Source organism: Lycium barbarum, chromosome 2, assembly GCF_019175385.1.
Source record: "Lycium barbarum isolate Lr01 chromosome 2, ASM1917538v2, whole genome shotgun sequence".
In the NCBI taxonomy this organism is placed as follows: Eukaryota; Viridiplantae; Streptophyta; class Magnoliopsida; order Solanales; family Solanaceae; genus Lycium; species Lycium barbarum.
The window spans coordinates 117,024,198-117,041,952 of NC_083338.1; the positions used below are offsets into that span (position 1 = coordinate 117,024,198).

Genomic DNA, 17,755 nt, shown 5'->3' on the forward strand with positions numbered 1-17,755 from the left:
AGGGAACTTTTGATTTTGTGCTTTGTCGTGAGGGCATGATAGGAATTAAGGGTCGGATACACTGATTCTGATTGTGGAAGAGATATGAATAAGAGTAGGTACAGCTCCAAATTTTTTCAATGCATTATAATGACATTATATCATAGAGCAATGAAAAACGATTATGTGTAGCTTTAGTAATGACAAAACTGAGTTTATGGCTCTCCCCTCAGTAGCACAAGCGAAGGATTAGTTAAAAACGATCTTGATCCATTTGTTGGTGCTGGAGTTAGTACTGATCTAGTGACAGTCTTTTTGACAATCAAAGTTCTATTTTAAGTACCAAGAATTCGAAATATCATTATAAAACCAAATTCATTGATATTAAATTCAATTCGATTAAAGACATGTTGCACGCAAAGAAGTGAACATAAAGTACATCTGCACAAACGGGTGTAGATCCATTGACTCATATGACTCTTAAAAATGCGTTTGTTGTGAATGCATGATCTTAAAGGAATACGTGGCTTTACTAGAGTCATTAGTTTTTTTTTTTTTTTTTGAGGTTCACAAATTATTATTATTTTTTGAATATTGAAATAAGTTTGATTAATTTGCATACCCTTATTATTTGATGTTTGTGTACATTTTTTTTTTTTGGTAATAAATGTGACCTATAGGTCATGGATTCGAGTCATGAAAGCAGCCACTAATTCTTGCATTATGTTATGCTGTCTACATCACACCCCTTGAGATGGTAGAAATAAGTTTTTCTTAGTCTACTTCAAGAGGTCAGATGAGTGTTCATGTTTAATGAGTAGATCAAGGAACTTAGTTCAGATGTATATGGTGTCTCAATATTATATTTACATCATTATCTTATGAGATAAAGCCATATGCTCCACGGGAAAAGGAGAAAATGAAATAGCACACACTACTAAAAAAAACAGTGTTTAGTGACGGACGTATTCCGTCGCTAATCAGCAAATATCTGTTGCTAAACATGTGTTGCGACGGATTAGCAACGGAATGTCGTCTGTTGCGATTTTGCGCGTTGCTAACCTATTAGCGACGGAAAAATGAAATCCGTAGCAAACTTAGCGACAGAGTAGCGACGTATGAGATCCGTTCCACATTATAGCAACGGATTATTTTGTTGGTATTGTTATGAATTCCGTGACTAATTTCATATTTCATTTCGTCGTTTTAGTAAATTAGCGATGAAACCCATTGTTGCTAATCCGTCGCAAAATATTTGAATTATTTGTGCCTGCATTGAGCGACAATCTGTAGCCTACTGTTTTCCCTCTAGCAACGACCAAAATTCGTCGCAAATCTGTCACAAATATTTTTCTTTCGATTTTTTTTTAAATACACCTGTTGAAACATACTAAATACAAAGTAATAAATACCCTTAAAAATAACAGACATTCACATAAAATAATATTTATAAAAAAGATTCAAAATAGATAGCGGAATCCTAATCGTTAAGTCCAAAACACCGACAACACCAAGCTATCAACTACCAAAAGAACCCACACATACATCAAGTATTGTTAGTGCATAATTTTGTGCTTGAGATCCAAGACCATATATTCTTCTCTTCCTTGTTCCCCCAGCAGCTTCGTAATATGCTTCACATTGATCAATATCAGACTGAGACTGTGATTTTTCCCATAATACTTCTTGATATCTTTCCTGTAATAAGTAGTGAAACTAAAACATCAAGAATACTAATCATTCAATTTTTACCAAATAAAAAGAGAAATGAATTCCAAAGATAAGGGAGCAAATATTTATCCATTTTTCGTTGGAATTGAAGTCTCACGATGACCAACGAAAAAGAGTTTCATACAACTTGGATATAAATAATCATACACACTGTCTCATAGTCAAGTAACAGAACATGAAAACAAAGACAATTAGAGTTCCTAAACAACAAATGTAGTATCATGTTCAAAATAAGAAAAATATTTAAAGTAAGCATCTGAGTATCAACATGAGGCAGCTCTTTCCAACAACCTTAAACTAGTAGTTTTTGACCTTTGAACTTGCTCAAGTATAACAATTTTATCTCCAGCCCAACATCAACTATTCTGCACTGTATTGCAGTTTCAGTATTTTTGCATTGCATTTTTTGCATTTTCTGCACAGCTTTTTCAGCATTTCTGCGCAATTTTTCAGCATTTCTGCACAGTTTTTAAGCATTTCTGCACTGCGTTTCAGCATTTCTGCACAATTTTTCAGCATTTCTGCACAGTTTTTCAGCATTTCTGCACTGCGTTTCAGCATTTCTGCACTGCGTTTCAGCATTTCTGCACGATTTTCTAAACTGCGTTTCAGTATTTTTTTAGTGTTGTGCTTCAACAGTGATTTTTTTCTGCACTGCGTATTTGTATTTTTGCACTGCATTTTTCGCATTTCTGCACAGGTTTTTCAGCATTTCTGTACTAAGTTTCAGCATTTTAGTACAATATTTTTAGCATTTTTGCACTGCATTTCAGCATTTCTGCACAATTTTTCCAGCATTTCTGCAGTGTTTTTTTTTTGCACAGCATTTCAGCAAAGTTTTTTTTTAAAAAACTTTATCACCATGTTCTCCTCCAGATGGACTTGAACATGATGATAATGCTTCCTTTTCAGTTCATCACCAACAAACTTCCTCTGTGAACTCAGGTATAGCACCCGTTCCAACCGTTTATATGCAGTAACAGTAATACAAATTCCAGCAAAAGCACACCAGTAACAACATAGAACATCAATAGCAATGCAGATTTATATCCCATTTGTAACAAAAGCATACATATATCTGAGCATACATATATCTGAGCAGTAACAAAAGCATACATATATCCCATTTGTAAAAATATAAAGCAGATTAAAGGAAACATATGAAAATATAGTTGCTAAAGAAAATCACCTCCAATGCATAAATATGACTGTAGTGCAGACCAGTAGTTGCCTTTGTGATAATCTGCAGATTATGGTACATTTACGAAATACCACTGTAGTGCAGACAGATCGAACGTTACTCAATCAACTATAACTAATTATGTTGCAAACAGTTCAAACGTTACTCAATAATACAAGAACCAACACTTTTGTAGATGGGATGCAAATTAATAGTTAAGGCAGAAGGATCATTGTAGGTCACAAACTTCAGAAACAACACTATCCCAACATTCAACTTAGCAGTTTGCTTCATTACTACAATATGTTCAATGCAATGGGCATCTGCATTGAGTAGCTAATACGAATCATAGTCTAAGGAAAGGAGAAGTTCCTGAAATTAGAGACACCCTACAAGTGCAAAAAGAAATTTCATAACTTAAAGCACTTGCACATTGATGACTATAATTGAGAAAAGAGTCTTGCAACCAAGGAAGTTGCTTATCAGGTATACTCATGGTCATATTTTTGGACAGATATAAATATGTTGTCGACCCTTTACTTACTTGAATTCAACCTCCCTAGATGTGTGAAAAAGGGAAGGCTGAGTTTTTGCTTCATTTTTCATCTTTCCTTGAGCCGAGCGACTACCGGAAATAGCCTCTCTAGCTTCTCAAGGTAGGGGTAAGGTCTATGTACACACTACCCTACCCAGACCCCACTTGTGGAATTACACTGGGTATGTTGTTGTTTGTTGTTATATAGATGTACCTACTTGATGATGTTTTTTATGAAATAAAATTATTTTTACTTACCCTAAAAGAAGAAGAAAAAAAAAAGGAAGTCTTTTCCTAAATCAGGCTAGAAAAAGCATATCAAAATGTGAAATAAGGACTTTATTGGGTTGCATTCATTTCAATTCTAGGTGGTCATCAGCATATAAAATTAAGATTTCATTTGAAAATTTCAGTTATGTAATTATGCTGATAAATCGACCAATTCAAACGTAGCTAAAAGCTCACTGTTAACAAAATAGGAGCAGACATCTTAACAAAACTTATCCGGACAAGACATGTAAACAAAGTACTAAACTCATCAGAGAAATAACCAAATTGCCAAAACTATTATCTAACAAGCAATGTCCACAGAATTTCAAGTAATGAAAGCTTACTCTTTGACGCGCGAACTAGATAGAGAAAGCCGAGTATCCAAGCTCAAGACAGATTCTCAAATCACGAAACAACTTGATTTCTCCAGACAACAACCTCTTGAGTAGCATCTCGCAAAAGGAAAAAAAAGTTGTGAGTAAAAAGGTACTCCACCTAGAGGTGTGCCGTTACCACACTTGCTAATCACATAAAGTTCATTTTCCAGTAAGTAAAATATAAGCACGTGGCAAGTAAAACATATAGAGAAAATAAATCAAATGAGGGGTAGTGAATAGCACAAACAAGCACGCTAACAACATATTAAAAATCTGTGTACGAGACAGGCGTATTTTTTGCTTTTTCACCTAATATATCTTAAACTAGATATTTCTTAATCTCGCTTAGCACGGGCCCAACAATTAAAATGGAGATAAATTTTTTGCTCATTCTTTTTTTAGCTAGGACCTTTTCTGTTCCTGTCATTTGTGCTATTTGTGTCTTATCAGTAAATAAAAAGGACAGTCTGTAATATATATGAAATAATTTGTTTAATTTAGGATGTGAAAGCTTGGACTTCTATTCTTGTTGTAGGTCTTTCTTTGGTACATTGATATAGGTTTCTTTGTCGTCTCTTAGAAGAGTCTTAAATTTTTTAAAACTCTTATCCATTGCAAAGAAGAGAATTCTTTCTGAAGATTAACATTAAAACACTAATTACATCTGATGGGAACAAATACTTGATAAGAATTTGAGGAAATTACCTGCACAGTTGGTGGATTGCATCTTGATATTTTGATCCATTTTAACATTATAGACACTTGTCTACTTCAAAGAAAAATTGACCTTTCGATACCTCAGAACCTAAAATAGATACTAAAACACTTATATAGAATAGATTATAAAAAAGTAACACAGCCAATTGCATAGAGAATATTAATATCATGTATCCAACAATTGACTTATCGTTAATTTTCTTTATAGAAAGTATCAAGTTTAAGGAGGAATTGGTGTTGGCAGCTTCAAGATCGTATTGATAATCAAGAGCTATAAAAGCAAATTCTTCCTTTCTCTTTATGTCACAGATAATTTTCATGTCTGCAGCAGAACTGACCAGGTGAAAAAAAAAAGGATAAATGAGAAGGAAGCAAGTGCACCTGAAGCCAATGTGAAATCCAGATCCTTCTTTCTCCCTGCATTCTGGTATTTCTCTGATGTGTAAAGGTCAATTTAGAGATATACTCCACCTATGCAGAAGAGAAGTACCAACAAATCTCAATTAAAAAATGCACATATTAGAGAATATAAGTTAAGGGCACCAACCAATAAGCAACCTAATCACCTATAAGGCTATAACATAGCCAAATAGTTGTCATTTTCATTCTATATGGCTATGACATACCCAAATAGTTGTCATTTTCATTTGCTAACACCATAATTAATTCTTTAGAACACTACTGATTGCATGATAAAAGCAGTAGCAATATGTGTTTAATATAGTAAAACACCTCTATATTCTAATTTACTTATTGACAAGTACGTGCAAAGCTATTTTACTATAAAACAAGTAGTCCTAGAGACATTTTCACAAATAGGTTAGTCGCAAATCAGACTTAAAAAACTATCTTTTAAGCTCTTGGTTGCTAGAGAAACAACGGGAATTAAAAGTTTCTGATACCAAGGCTTGAGGCTAACAAATTTTCAAAGATATGTACTCGAGGTCACAAGCTTTATATGTTCTTTTCTGTTCTCTCAAATTAATCAAAAAAATTGGACAACAATCATCTAATAAGAGTTTCTAGTTAACAAGATGAAAATTATACATTGTATTTAAGTCTAGACATATGAATGTAAACAATAAACACAAATTAAGAAAGAAATATCATTAAACCAATTGAGCAGACACATTTTAAGAGTGAATATGAGCAAATCCAAGTGAAACAAAACGTCAAACACCTACAAGGCAGTTAGTAACCAAATGGTACTACTTGGAATACTCCAAACTGATCTATACTTACTGGCTTCATCTAGCAATTAGAGCATACCATGACTTGAAAGAAACATGAATTTAACATACAAGTGGAAGGTTCCTCCACTAATCTGACACCCCAAAAAGCAAAACAAAGAAAAAAAAGCAGTAAACAGTATATATTGCGCATTCGGGATTCAAAACTTACAAAAAGTGCTAAAACAGAAAACACCTCATCAAAATTCTGAAAAAACTCATAGGTGCGCCTGGATCTCTCTTCAACAATACATATCCAGATAGCTCTCCCATTCAAAATCATCAAGATATATATGAGAGAATGAGAGATATGAGTTATTTTCCCTGGGATGATGGTGAGACAGAGAAGAGATAGAGCAGCCAAGGTAACAGCGGCGTTGAGATCTGAAATGAAATAAATGTTTACCCTAGCATATATCTTCTTTTTTAACACTTAGCGACGAATTTTATATTCCGTCGCTAAATAATACATTGATTTCTTTTAATGATTAATATTGCGACAAATTTTTCCGTTGCTGCAAATATATATTTTTTTCGAGAAAAATTAAAAGGCCTAGCGACGGAGTTTTCGTTGCTGAATCCGTCGCTACATAAAAATAAAATTTGTCGCGCCTCTTCTGTTGCTAAATCTGTAGTGAAATTTAAGGCGCCAAAATTTCGCGCTAATAATTAGTGACGGAACTCAATTTTCGTTGCTAATCCGTCGCTATATAATGAAAAAAAAAATTAGTTGCTTTTCTCGCAACAAAATGAGCAATCCGTAGCTAATCCGTCGTTAATTAGCGACAGAATATGGGCCGTCGCTAATATTCCGTCACTAAACGCTGGTTTTTTAGTAGTGACATGTTTCTTATCATATGTGCAAATGTCCACCAAAAGATTGGCATAAGTTTTATCTCAACTTATGCGTGAGACCCGATTGAGTACCCTCACGACTCCTCTCAGTGGCTCAAAGGTTGTTTCGATGTTCACTATCTTAGAATGCAATCAAATGACTGAGAGATTCGATTGGCGAAGCATGATTAAAAATGCGAGTTGGATACAAGTTGAGACACACATGAGAATGAGGAAGTTCATTGACAGAATCTCATTTAGTTTGTGTTTATTGGTACTTGTTATGAATTATGGGTCATAATTGTGAACACAAGAAACTATGATACATGAGATCAAAGTGAGATATATCAATGCGGCTCAAATAATCTAGGGCACTAAACATATTTCTTAAGTGATTTTCGTGGTGACGACGAGAGACTAAATATTACTAATAGATGTATAGGAAAGTGCTCTCATAGTATGTCGGTCGCACGACCTATTTATCTTGTATGAAATGATGCAAGAGAATGTAAAAGAGAATATCTTTTCTTAGCTTGGTGGAGCACGAGCACTCCCTTATGTGTGATTAAGAGTTGTTTGAAATAACTATGGGTGAGGTCCACCCATAAGGGGTGCGAATTAGCCTATTAGCTAACTAATTAGCTTGTCATCCTCTTAAACTCTACCTATAACATATAAATACACCATTAGGAAGTGGTCGAACTGGAATTTTTACTAAGGGTTGTCAAAATATAAAAAAATATATATACGACGAAATTAAGGGGGTTCATATACATAACAAAGTTCTTTTTACGTATTTATACAGTGTAATTTTTTGGTGAAAGGGTGTCGATTGACACCCCTGCATCTTCCTAGGAATGATATCTAGGTCGTGGAAGAAGAAACTTCATCTGCTTTATGAGAATTTTCGACGACCGATGATACGAATCGTGATTGTCACAGATTTGCTTTCGCTAAGGAGAAACCTGTAAGTCTCCTAACTAATATTTACAAGCTTAAATAATTCACGAACAATCTTTAACCGTTGTAAAAACATTTTATAATAACATAATTTAATGTCAATTTTAGAAGAACAACAAAATGAGTGTAAAACTAAGATATATGTTATGTTGCTACAAAGGAAGATGTTTCCTAGAAAAATATATGATATACTTATTTATAATTTGGTATTCAATAGTAAGCAAAACATATTGTTCGAAAGCATCTACATATAATCTAGGAAAATATTATGGAGTCGGAGATAGGGGTTCGGTGTCGGGATTTGGGATGAGGTGAGGGGGAAGGGGGTAGGAGGGGCGAGGGTTGGGGTGGGGATGAAATATTGGGATGGGGAAGAGACAATTAACGTGAAATGTCACTTATTAAATTATTATTTTTTATTCTCACCATCTTGAAAGCTATTTTCCTATTTTTCCAAAAACTTGTTTTTCTGTGAAAGAAAGTTTCAAAATATTTTCTAAGAAACTTTTAAGTTTTTATTTTACTTGCTGATACTCCAACACTTTTGGACGACACCACCAAGAAGTCAAATATTATGATCGAGTCAAACCTAACTTTTTGTGTGGTCTTGGTTGGAGGAATCAATATAATTTTATATTGAGAAATTATTCGATCGGGATGGCAAATGACAAGAGCCCTTACGTACCATGACAAGGGCCAAGGGGTGAAGATCACCTCCATTAGGTGCCCCTGCAGCAATTGATACTCTCACTGTCCCAATTTATACGATACTATTCAGATTTCGAGAGAAGGAGGAGTACTAGTGAACGGTACACTAGAATGTCTTGATTCATTTGTTTTCACTCTTGTTTAATTGAGGTTTTCATTTAATTTTACAATATAATAAAACAAAAATGGCTTGCAACACCCAGTTTTTTCTTTTTGGTTCCTCTGCATATCCGTCTACTCTTCCTCTTCCTTTTAAATTCTTCTCGTTTATTCTCAAACAACTCCTCTTAACAAAAATTTCAAACCTTTTTTCAACCCACTTCACAAAAATCCCCAAATAACTCTCTTTTGTTTTACAAATGATAATCTAGGAAGAAACCCAACTCAGAAAAGTCAAAATTTTCTTTTATGCTAGAATTATTGTGGACTAAAGAAATACGTGTTAATCCAATTTTGATTGATCTCTAAATGGCCAAGCACAGATCCGACTTCTTTGTTATGCTTTGCTATCCTTTTTTTAAGATTTTAAAATTAAATAGAAAACCCAATTAAAGAGGAGTTAAAACAAAATGAATCAAGACCCTTCATACAATCATATTATAGCTAATATCACTGGCTGCATTGAACAATACAGGAGGGACATTTACTGGAGGTGATTTTTACCCCATGGCAAGGACTATTTTATTACTCCCTCTGTTCATTTTACTTGTCCTTTATTAACTTGGCATATGCTTTGAAGAGTTACAAATAAAATGACAATTTTACTATATCACACCTAATTACTATTAAGTCATCAAATGATTGAAATCAATTAAACATATTTTAAAAGTTGTGCAATCACTAATAATTTCTTGAATTTTCTAAACCAGCAACCAGTGTTTTAAAAGGCGGGGGCGTAAGGCGGGGCGTTTTACATACGCCTCGACGAGGCGTAAGCCACGAGGCATGGGGCGTAAGCCCCATGGATATTTAATTTTTAGTATTTCTTAAAATAATATAATTACAATAAATATTTTTAAATAGGTAAAATTACATTAAAAAATAAAAGAAAGCTGTAAATAAATGAAATATATATATATATATATATATATATATATATATATATATATATATATATCTGTGTGTGTGTGTGTGTGTGTGTATGTATGTATGTATGTATGTATGTATGTATATGTGTGTGTGTGAGCGCGCGCGCGCTTGATCCTCACAAAAAAATGATCAAAGCCCATTATACACCGCTTATAACTTGTAATTATATATAACATAATTTTACAAGTATAAACAATACAATGAAATAAAAGCTTTTATGAAATGCAAAACAATTCTAACATTTTAACTTTCAAACACGGAAAAAAACACACTTTCTTAAAACACTATTACTATCATACTATTCATTTTATCTCCCTATAATCAAATAATCTATAAAATTTATCAATATTACAATTAAAACATAACTTCTTCATGAACAAAAAATAAAATTATATGATAATTCTGATACATAGGACTTATGACCAATGATAAGTGAAAATGTACAATTCCGCTATGTGTTTTTTTTTAAAAAAATAAGTGATATTCACCCTCACGACGTTCTCAAATAGTAAATATCCAATACTACGACTTGTTATATGAGTTACACTCAATCTTCTATTTCTATAGATGAAAAACTATTAAGTATCATTATTTTGTTAAACAATTATGAGGGTGAATGATTTTAATTAAGGAATTTAAAATATAATTTGTGTAAGAACTGTTAGGCGAGCCCTGGGCGTTGGGCGTTAGGCGTGTTTAGGGCGTACGGTTGGGCGTTTAGGGCGTAAGCCTCATAGGAACTAAGCCTCGCACGTTAGCCCCAGGGCGTTTTGCCACTGCCCTGCCCCGAGGCGAGTCCTGACACTGCCTTTTAAAACAATGCCAGTAACTAATAATAAAGGCAAAATAGAAACAAAATGGTAAATTATCTCTTAAAATTTCAAACTGAACAAGTAAAAATGAATAACTATTTTTAATATATATGACAAGTAAAAATGAACAGAGGAGTACTGGTTAACAAAGGCACGGGGAAATGGCAATGCCAACTTGAACTCCCGCATTTATCGTTTTCTGAACTCAAATGGTTTAAATAAAATTTACTCCGAAAATAATTCTATAAGTTTTAGTAACTTTTCTTAAATTAAATCTATTAGATAAATGTACCATGACTCATAAAGTAGCAGCCTAGCAGTATTACACAAAAATGAAATAAAATAGAGTAATATTTTATGAATTGATATTCTCCTTTCAAACTTTTACTCGGTCAAATTTTTCTCTCATCAAATAAAAGAATCAATAAAAATGCAAACTAAAAGCTGTTGATTGGATTTGGATTTTACTAATCTTTCATCTTCTAACGATCAAAACAAAACAATTATTCCTTAATGTTCTGTTAAAAAGAAATTAAATAAACTAATAGCCTGTTTGGCCAAGCTTATTTTTCCCACAAAAGTACTTATTTTTTCAATAAGTGCTTATATTTAAAAAAGTGAGGTGTTTGGCCAAGCTTTTGAGAGAAAATAAGTGCTTTTGGGGAATAGCAGAAGTAATTTTTCAGAAGCTAAAAAAAAACAGTTTTTGCCCAAAAGCACTTTTTTGAAAAATACACTTAGAAGTACTTTTTAAAAGCTTGGTCAAACACTAATTGCTGCTCAAAAGTACTTTTTAAATTAATTAACCAAACATAAATTGATTTTAGCCAAAAGTTTTTTTTTTGAAAAATACTTTTTAAAATAAACTGTTTTTATAAGCTTGGTCAAACAGGCTATAAGTCGTGACCAAAATGGCTACTAAGCATTCTCCTAGAGAAGTTTTCCTCCTCCGGAAGACCAAAACTATGTTAACATATTGAAGATTAGACAAATTATTGATTTGCTGTGATTTCTTTGGGAGATGTTTAGATATTCAATTCATGATTTTTAAATTACAGATTTCTTTATGGCGTGTCTAAATTTATATTTCGTGAATTAGACTAAAAGTTAGGTAATTTGACAGCCAAGAATTTTTAGGATGTAACGAGCACTAAGGACTATTTGGCATTTGCTGATTGTGAGCTTAATCCCCACATCATGGATTTGATAGGCATTTTAATTCACTAGAATCTTTATATGGCTGTATAGTTTACCACAACATGGGCTTTATTTGTCTATTATCACAAATACAAGAGATCAAATCTTCATTATACAATTCTGTAGGTACTGGTGATCTTCTTCATTAGATCACTTCTCTGAGAGGTCAAATGAAAGGAGTTTAAATCAATGCACCGACAATGTGTAAAACATGTACATAATAATACTATCACTTGTAATGTTACAATTAAATCTGTATGATAAGTATTACTATCGGTAGGTAGCCCAATAGAATGGTAACTAACCTGACACTGTGATGGGAATAAAATAGACCCGCAAAAATAATATTCACGGTATTAGTGATAAACGCGGAACACTAACTTATGGTTAAATCAGCAAGAATAAAATGCAGCAATAATGACACCAAGATTTTATGTGGAAACCCTTCTGAATAAGGGAAAAACCACGGCCAAGAGGAGCAGCTGATATCACTATAGAGGAATTTTACACTGTGTAGTAACGAGTACAAATACTCCTAAGACCACTACACCCTCAAAAGAAATAACACTCTTTTGATTTTCCCACCTCACTACAATATCACTCACACTCTATTTTTCTTCACAGACTATTTTCTTACAGTCTATGGAATACCTCACTTTTGCTCTCACTCAGATGTATTGTCTGAGATTTTGGTGTGTTACAAATGAACCATAAGCTGCCTATTTATAGGAATGAATTTCCTATGGTGAGGTAAGCGCTTACATCACGATTATGATGAGGTAAGCGCTTACATCATGAAAATGTGAACAAAGAAATTGGCTTGTTAGCCAAGTCCACAATTGTTGCCAATGTATAATTTGTCAAAGGAAGAAAAATCTTCCTTTCTTAAAATATGGGATAGGGGACTGGACCCCACAAATCTCCCCCTCCAGTCCCATTCACCTGAAGGAGGGTACACTGGCTTCTAATTTGAGTGCATGCCGACAAGTTCTTTGCACGATTCGAACTTGTCTCTCGGTACCGCCTTGGTCAGCATATCTGCAGGATTTTCATTCGTGTGAATCTTCTTGACTTGGAACAATTCGCTTTCCAATTGCTCACGAATCCAATGATATCTGACATCGATGTGTTTTGTTCTCGCATGGTACATGGAGTTCTTGCTCAAGTCTATTGCACTCTGACTGTCACAATAGACAACATACTCCATTTGCTGCAATCCAAGTTCTTGAAGGAATCTCTTGAGCCATATCATCTCTTTGCCAGCTTCAGTAGCCGCAATATACTCCGCTTCCGTTGTAGATAGTGCAACACACTTCTGCAACTTTGACTGCCATGATATAGCTCCCCCTGAAAAAGTAAACAAATATCCAGTAGTGGATTTTCTGTTATCAAGGTCACCTGCCATATCAGAATCTGTATAGCCCTTCAAAATTGGATTTGATCCTCCAAAACACAAGCATTCATCTGATCTTCCTCTTAGATACCTGAGTATCCACTTCACAGCTTCCCAATGCTCTTTCCCTGGATTTTCGAGAAATCTGCTAACAACACCGACTGCATGAGCAATATCTGGTCGAGTGCATACCATTGCATACATTAAACTTCCGACGGCAGAGGAATAAGGAATCTTGGCCATTCTCTGTTTTTCCTCTGTTGTTGTAGGACACATCTTTTTGCTCAATTTCAGATGACCAGGAAGAGGTGTGCTAACCCACTTAGCACTCTTCATATTGAAGCGCTCTAGTACACGTTCTATGTACTTTTTCTGCGACAAATAAAGCTTCTTTTCATCTCTCGAACGAGTAATTCTCATGCCCAAAATCTGCTTAGCATGACCCAAGTCTTTCATTGCAAAAGACTTACTCAACTGTTTCTTCAACTCGTCAATCCTGGAAGCATTTTTGCCTACAATCAACATATCATCCACATATAGCAGAAGGATGATAAAGTCACCATCAGAAAATCTTTGTACAAACACACAGTGATCTGAAGAAGTCTTCTTGTAGCCTTGCTTCCCCATAACAGACTCAAACTTCTTGTACCACTGTCTGGGAGCTTGCTTCAATCCATAGAGACTCTTCTTGAGTTTGCATACAAGATTTTCTTTACCTTTTGCCTTGAAGCCTTCAGGTTGTTCCATATAAATCTCCTCTTCTAAGTCACCATGAAGAAAAGCAGTCTTCACATCCATCTGCTCAATATCCAAATCAAGACTAGCAGTCAAACCAAGAACTGTCCGAATGGAGGACATTTTCACGACAGGAGAAAATATTTCGTCAAAGTCAATACCTTTCCTTTGACCAAATCCCTTAACAACCAATCTAGCTTTGTATCTGGGCTTCAAGCTGTGTTCTTCGGCTTTAACTTTGAACACCCACTTGTTCTTCAAAGCTCTCATGCCCTTAGGCAAGTTCACCAACTCATAAGTATGGTTCTCACGCAGAGATTTCATCTCATCTTGCATGGCTTCAATCCATTGATCCTTGTGCTCATCTTCCATGGCCTCCTCATAACATTCAGGTTCTCCCCCATCAGTGAGTAATACATACTCATTAGGTGAATAACGGGAAGAAGGAACATGCTGTCTAGTAGACCTTCTAAGTGGAATATCTGACTCATCCACGACTTCATGAGTAGGAGCATCTACTTCATCAATAGCAGCATCGTTATCATCATCAACATGCTGATCTGGAACATGATTCTGGGCATCACCATCGTCATCGAGCCCACCAACTTCATCAGCATTTGTATGAGGAACTTGATCAAGATTAACTAAACCTTCAGAACTTGAAGATTTTATCTTCTCCGCTTTGTTAATATCTTCAATGGTTTGATCCTCCATGAAGATAACATCACGGCTTCTCACAACCTTCTTCTCAATTGGATCATATAGCCTGTAACCAAACTCATCAAGGCCATAACCAATGAAGATGCACTGCCTTGTCTTGGCAGTTAATTTCGACCTTTCATCTTTAGGCACATGTACAAAAGCTTTACAACCAAACACTTTCAAGTGGTCATAGGAAACATCCTTTCCATACCAAACTCTGTTTGGAACATCACTTTGCAAAGCAACCGCAGGGGATAGATTAATAACATGTGCAGCGGTCAATAAAGCCTCACCCCAAAAGGAATTCGGCAACTTTGCTTCAGAAAGCAAACATCTGACTCTTTCCATCAAGGTCCTGTTCATCCTCTCTGCTAAACCATTAAGCTGAGGAGTCTTAGGAGGAGTCTTCTGGTGTCTGATACCCTGTTGCTTGCAGTATTCGTCAAACGGTCCACAATATTCACCACCGTTATCAGTACGAATACACTTCAGCTTCTTTCCAATTTCTCTTTCAACTGAGGCCTGAAACTGCTTAAAGACACCCAACACTTGATCTTTAGTCTTTAAGACGTAGACCCAAAGTTTCCTTGAGCAATCATCAATAAAGGTAGCAAAATAAAGTGCACCACCCAAAGTCCTTGTCTTCATTGGACCACATAAATCTGAATGCACCAACTCAAGCAACTCTGTCTTTCTTGAAGGAGGATGAGACTTGAAAGAAACTCTATTTTGTTTTCCAGCCAAGCAGTGCTCACACTTTTCTAATTTAGCACTTTCGAAATTTGACAATAATTTCTTTTTGGCCAGAACATTTAGTCCTTTCTCGCTAATGTGGCTAAGCCTCTTATGCCATAACGTTGAAGAGCTATTGCTCTCAACTGCATTCACCATATCAACACAGGTAGAGGCCGTAGTCCAGTATAGACCACGACGCTTTTCGCCACGAGCCACAATCATGGAACCTTTAGTAAGCTTCCACTTTCCAGCACCATTGGTACTGACATATCCCTCATCATCCAAAACACCAACAGAGATCAAGTGCAAACGAACATCAGGTGCATGCTTTACATTGTTTAAAACTAGTTTAGTTCCAATACTAGTTTTCAAACAAATCGTTCCAACACCAGCCACCCTGGATACAGTCTCATTACCCATACTCAAAGTTCCAAAGTCACCCGGAGTATAGGATGAGAAAAATTCCTTCCTTGATGTCACATGAGATGCGGCACCACTGTCCACAACCCAGCTTGACTCATCACAAGCAATATTTATCAGATCCGCATCAAGGACAGTAACAAGATCTTCTGTAGTGACAGCGGCAACACGATTGCCATCTTCTTTCTTTTCCTCCTTTTCTCTATTCTCTTTTTTCAAAATCCGGCAGAACTTCTTTGTGTGCCCTTTTTTCCCGCAATGATAGCAGTCAATATCTTTAAGTCTGCTTCTGGATTTGCTTCTATGATGTTCTCTATTTTGAGAACCACGATTCTTGCCTCTCCCCCTAGTGTCAGTCACCAAGACATCTGATGAGGAGGAACCTTGAGATTTTCTTCTCATCTCTTCATTTAAAAGACTGCTCTTGGCAAGATCCATAGAGATCACACCATCCGGAGCAGAATTTGATAATGAAGTTCTAATAATTTCCCAAGAATCTGGTAGGGAACCAAGTAGAAATAAGCCTTGAATTTCTTCATCAAAATTAATACCCATAGCAGATAACTGGTTCATGATCCCCTGAAAAATATTCAGATGATCTGTCATTGCGGAACCATCGTGGTATTTTAAACCCAGCATTTGCTTTATCAGAAACATCTTGTTATTACCAGTTTTTCGAGCATACAAACTTTCAAGATGCTCCCATAGGGTCCGAGCATGTGTCTCTCCAGAAATATGGTTCAACACATTATCGTCAACCCACTGTCTAATAAAATCGCAAACCTGCCGATGCAACAAATTCCACTCTTCATCTGATTTATTATCAGGCTTTTTATTTCCAAAGACAGGTTGATGAAAATTCTTGACATAGAGCAAATCTTCCATTTTGCCCTTCCAAATGGCATAATTTACGCCACTCAAAGTAACCATTCTACTAGTGTTGGCTTCCATCGTTTATCACAAATACAAATATTATTTTATTCGAAGACCAAAGTAATTCTTTTCTGATGTGGAAGTTCAGACTGTGCTGCAACCACAGAGCATACTCAGACAGAACCTTGGCTTTGATACCACTTGATGGGAATAAAATAGACCCGCAAAAATAATATTCACGGTATTAGTGATAAACGCGGAACACTAACTTATGGTTAAATCAGCAAGAATAAAATGCAGCAATAATGACACCAAGATTTTATGTGGAAACCCTTCTGAATAAGGGAAAAACCACGGCCAAGAGGAGCAGCTGATATCACTATAGAGGAATTTTACACTGTGTAGTAACGAGTACAAATACTCCTAAGACCACTACACCCTCAAAAGAAATAACACTCTTTTGATTTTCCCACCTCACTACAATATCACTCACACTCTATTTTTCTTCACAGACTATTTTCTTACAGTCTATGGAATACCTCACTTTTGCTCTCACTCAGATGTATTGTCTGAGATTTTGGTGTGTTACAAATGAACCATAAGCTGCCTATTTATAGGAATGAATTTCCTATGGTGAGGTAAGCGCTTACATCACGATTATGATGAGGTAAGCGCTTACATCATGAAAATGTGAACAAAGAAATTGGCTTGTTAGCCAAGTCCACAATTGTTGCCAATGTATAATTTGTCAAAGGAAGAAAAATCTTCCTTTCTTAAAATATGGGATAGGGGACTGGACCCCACACACTGATGGTGCAAATTATTTTTACACTATTAATATATATATATATATATAACTTATTAGTTCCCCCATCGAATTTTTTTTGTGACAATGCTATAACCTATGTCAGTTATTCTGTCAAAATTTTGTAATTCAGGCGAAAGGTTACTGATTTTGATGGCATTGGCAGTCAAAAATGGGCCTTTTACTTGTAGATCCCATCAACATGTATTGGCCATATTCAAGCTACAGATAGCAAATTATAGGGATTCACAGATAGAAGTTCATGATAGCTCCCAATTGAAAACTATGAGTCAAGAAAGATGGGAAAACTACGTGACATAATAAACATATAGTGGTTATTGACATTTAGTAGCTATAGTTTAACTTAATTACTTCTTATAGCAAACATTTGTATATTAATGACATTTAGTAACTATATATATATATATATATATACACACACACACACACAAAATAGAATACTGATCACATTAT

At 35.2% G+C, this 17,755-nt stretch overlaps 1 long non-coding RNA gene across 1 annotated transcript; it reads right to left on the reverse strand.

Annotated features, from left to right (window-relative positions):
- Window positions 1–1,458: 1,458 nt before the first annotated feature.
- Window positions 1,459–5,254, reverse strand: LOC132621588 (uncharacterized). The gene is made up of 3 exons (XR_009575583.1): window positions 4,040–5,254; window positions 2,900–2,984; window positions 1,459–1,677 (listed from the first exon to the last, which is right to left on the reverse strand). It is a non-coding gene; the product is annotated as an uncharacterized LOC132621588 (long non-coding RNA).
- Window positions 5,255–17,755: the final 12,501 nt, after the last annotated feature.